This window comes from Triticum aestivum, chromosome 3B (assembly GCF_018294505.1).
Source record: "Triticum aestivum cultivar Chinese Spring chromosome 3B, IWGSC CS RefSeq v2.1, whole genome shotgun sequence".
Taxonomy (NCBI): domain Eukaryota; kingdom Viridiplantae; phylum Streptophyta; class Magnoliopsida; order Poales; family Poaceae; genus Triticum; species Triticum aestivum.
The window spans coordinates 12319305-12324022 of NC_057801.1; the positions used below are offsets into that span (position 1 = coordinate 12319305).

At 41.3% G+C, this 4718-nt stretch overlaps 1 non-coding gene across 1 annotated transcript; it reads left to right on the forward strand.

The window, feature by feature from the left end:
• The first annotated feature begins 3712 nt into the window (after nt 1–3712).
• Nucleotides 3713–3796, forward strand: TRNAL-CAA (transfer RNA leucine (anticodon CAA)). Its single transcript has one exon. It is a non-coding gene; the product is annotated as a tRNA-Leu (tRNA).
• Nucleotides 3797–4718: the final 922 nt, after the last annotated feature.

Sequence of the window (4718 nt, forward strand, 5' to 3'; positions counted from 1 at the left end):
TTTGTTAGTTAATTTTTGGTTAAAATTTGACACAAAATAGAAAGAGGACCAATAAAAGACGGAGGTAGTAATTAATAAAATGGCTGCATGCATCGCCCCGTTGCAGAGGTCGGTGGTCATCCTCCTTTTCAGAAAAAAAAAATACATGCCTACCTAATTTGTTACTCAAGGACCTATTCATGAATCAACTTCTCAACATTTTCGTTTAGCAGGGATAGCTTCTATTCGGATAGGGGAGCGTATGCCTTGGATCTAAACAATAATACACAGGAATAACACGTGGAGAAAATAAGAATTAGATAACAATACCCGCAGTGAAAAAAAATCAGATCAAAGAGGCCAAGACCAACGATCGCTTCTAGGACCAATGTAATTTCATCATCTCTCAATGGGATGAAGACACAACTTCTAGGTCAAGTTCATTCAGCGTCAGAAACAACAATGCAAGCTATATCCGGCCATATTCCACATGCCTCCTGTTGTCAGATGTGTTTTCAACTCTTCAGTTCTCTGGCAAAAAAAAAATTCCTTGATTCAGCGTCGGAAATATTTTTTTCCCTGCAACATGTACTATATATGCTAAGCTACCAACAAGTTAAAATAAAAAATGAAATGATTTAATTTGATGTCTACTATAGTGAAGCTGGAGCGGTATGTATAAGGGGGAAGGATTATTAATGCAAGTGAAAATTGGTGGAGCATAGATTTGTTTCCACATATGTGGTTAACCAACATAAGTTGTACGCACCAGCCACTTACCTTGAAATTAAAGTTCAAGCTGACAAGAAAAAGTTGGCTGCGCTATGCAGTTTCTACTTCCACTCTGCCGTTTAAACAGACGAGAGTTACCAACAAACTTATAAAACTGAAAATATCTGCATCTCTATCAGCTGCTCGGCCTCCTCAAGTCTTGGCTCATCCAACATGATTTCGGTCTGTCGTCCTTGAGAATCCACATGGAAAACAAGAAAGCGCCTGGCAACATTCCCGTAGAAATACTACACCCAAGACAGGGCGATCATTTCTAGGAACCAAAGTACATATGTGATATGTCTCTATCTGAGATAAAGCCTCAACTTCTACCTTAACTTTATTCAGCATCAAAGACAGCAATTGCTCTGCCCCGGTTCCTGAAGCCTCATGTTCCCACGTGTTTTTCAATTGTTTTGTTTTTTCCTCACAAATCGTTTTCCTGTGTTTATGTGATTGTACCTACATGATAGACTAAGTTAGGTGCTACACTACACGTTTTTGTCTTAGGGGAGGCGCTACCGGACAGACAAATTAAAACAAAGCAAAACGATGTAGGATGATGTCTACCCTGGTGAAGTTGGAGAAGTATATATAAGGAAGGAGGGAGTATATTAATGCAAGCGAAATTTGGAGCGTGCATTTGTTGTCATGTGCCAATGTCATGCAGTACGCACCAACCAGTCCACCTGCAAAGCTACGCGGTTCGCCTTAAAAGCCCGAGCTAGTGCGATGCTGAGCGAAAAAGTTGGCTATGCTGGTTTGAACAGGCCCGAGTTACCGACAAACTTACAAAACTGAAATCATCTGCATTTTTGTTTCAGCAGTTGTGGTGCCTCCTCAAGTCTTCACTCTTTCAACATGTGTTGAGGATCCACATGGAAAACAAGTCGCACACATTTTATCATTAATCATTGCTATCAAAAACACATCTAGATCTGTGTCATTAAGATGATAGGATCTTCTCGCTATACGGGATTTCCGATACATGTACAAAGTCAAAAGGAATTTCATATACAAAGTACCCCCTTCGTTTCTTTTACTCCGTTTATAAGTTTTGCCATAAGTCAATCTTGGTAAAGTTTGACCAAGTTTATCGGAAAAACTAACGACATTCACAATACCAAAGTAATAGCATTATATGTATCATGAAATCAATTTTCATATTTTATAACTTTGATATTGTAGACGTTGATATTTTTTAATATAAATTTAGTCAAACTTTACGAAGTTTGATTTGAAACAAATCGTATACGCAGAGTAAAAAGAAACAGAGTGAGGAGACAAATCTTATATGCGGAGTAAAAAGAAATGAAGGGAGTATTGTCTAGTGGAATGCACGCAGATAACTCATAATCACAATTTGCTCATCTGCGGCCGCACCAGTACCCAGGCCTCAACACCGGTTGCTGCAAATCTATAGCATCGAATTTAAGCGTAAATCTGGAACCACTGTCCTATTTTTTCTAAAGGATGCTACAGTAGCCTACCTTAACATAAGATTTTGGAAATGCTCCGGATGTATGATCTGCAGGTAATGGCATGAACGAATGCCTCCCTGTTCAAACATAACCCTGGAGTGAACATGAGACAGGAAATATGATTGTGCTAGTCCATGCTAGTTCCTTAGTCTTTTCTAAAAAAATGCTAGTTCCTTAGTTCTTTTTTGAAGGGTAAATGGCAGGTGCTTTGCCTTTTCATTAAAGATGAGCGAATATACAAGAGGTAGCGAAAAACATGAAAAAGGTGCAGTCACCCAGGGGCCTATACATCAAAGTCACCTTACGTTTCTGCAGTTCTTTAGTCTTACGCGAGTCAAAATCACCATTCGATGTCATGGTGTACTTATTGGTTTGCTACAGTCATCTATCGTCATGGCAGATGATGGTGCCGTCTTCGATGTCGTTTCCTTGTTGAGGCAACGTCCTTGCAGTTTGTGTTATCATTTTCGGATGCTCTGGGGAAAACCCTAGATCTGGGTCTTCCGGATCGGATGATGACAGCGCCTTTGGTGTCATTCTCCCTCATGAGGGCATCGTTTTGGAGGAAGTGCTGGCTGGAGGGGACTAGAGGAGGAGCGGTGTTACATCTAGCGCAAGGCCAACGTCAGATCTTGGTGGCATGGCGCTGCGGAGTTTCAGCGACGGGCGCGTGTGGATGGATACGTGAAGGATGGTGTTGTTGTCTGGCACCATGGTGGTGTCGATGGAAGGCCTGGAAAGGTCGATGCATCAGTTTCTGCTCTGGAGATGGGTCGGTGGAAGACGGCGGCGGCGGCCTCTGTGAATGTGCCCGACCGGTGTGTGTGCCCCAGCAACGCGGCTTGGTTGGGGCATCTGGGTTTAGATGTTAGGCTTTAGTGTGATGTCTGTTTGGTATTAGACTCAGACTATCGGCACCCCTTCATCAAGTGGATAGGAGTAGCGACAAATGTTGCTAAGATGATGGCTTCAGATTACCTTATGTATTACTTTGTAAGATCTTTATAAATAATTAATAAAACAGCTGCATGCATCGCCCAAATGCAAAGATTGAGGGTCATCCTCCTAAGAAAATATTGGTTTGCTACAAACAGAAACATTTTTTAAGACATACAGGCTGCAGGGCTATGCAAGCATTGGCCAACAAGAGGAATAGCTACAAGTCTACAGAACATACTCCCTCCGTCCGGAAAAGCTTGTCCCAAGCTTATCTGTCAAATGGATGTATGTAGCACTATTTTGATATTAGATACATCCATTTGAGGGACAAATTTTTTCGGACGGAGGGAGTACCTGGGAAGCTATGCAAGATTAGTAGTTGGCCATGCTCGTACAATATAATAACAATGTGGTGAGACACAATACCAAAGATGTTCAAGAACATGCTCTGGCTAGGGACACTGCAAGGCAGGACTTTGGAAAGCTTCCAAACGGAAAATTAAAGTAAAGATTAGAAAGATTACTAATATTATCAACACCAAGTCAGGATGGCCGAGTGGTCTAAGGCGCCAGACTCAAGTTCTGGTCCTCTTACGAGGGCGTGGGTTCAAACCCCACTTCTGACATTTTTTCTCTTTGTTTTTGGCTCAATAAAAATATGAACAAACTAGTCTGATCACTCCTCAATCCACTCTAAATCAGTTATGTCACGAACAACTATGTCATTATTATCTGCTCGGTGTTGGGGATTTTGGATACACATGCAAATGAAAAAGAAATTGCTCTACACACGTTCCTGAAGCCTCCTGTTCCCACGCGTTCTTCAGCTATTCTGATCTCCCCTCTCAAATCATTTCCCTTTGTTTATTTGATTGCCGCTACATGATATGCTAAGTCACGTGCTACCCAACAAGTTAGGAGAAGGCACTACCCGACAAGTTAAAACAAAGTGAAACCATGTAGGGTGATATCTAGTTTCATGAAATTGGAGTTGTATATATAAGGTGAAGTACTATTAACGCAATTGAAAGTTGGAGCGTGTACTTGGTTTCACGTGGCCAATGCCCAGAGTCTCAGTATGTACGTCGTCAATCAATATAAACCTTGCATACCTGCCGGTTCACTTTGAAAGCCTTCGCCATAAAGTGAAACCCCACTTCTGACATTTTTTCTCTTTGTTTTTGGCTCAATAAAAATATGAACAAACTAGTCTGATCACTCCTCAATCCACTCTAAATCAGTTATGTCACGAACAACTATGTCATTATTATCTGCTCGGTGTTGGGGATTTTGGATACACATGCAAATGAAAAAGAAATTGCTCTACACACGTTCCTGAAGCCTCCTGTTCCCACGCGTTCTTCAGCTATTCTGATCTCCCCTCTCAAATCATTTCCCTTTGTTTATTTGATTGCCGCTACATGATATGCTAAGTCACGTGCTACCCAACAAGTTAGGAGAAGGCACTACCCGACAAGTTAAAACAAAGTGAAACCATGTAGGGTGATATCTAGTTTCATGAAATTGGAGTTGTATATATAAGGTGAA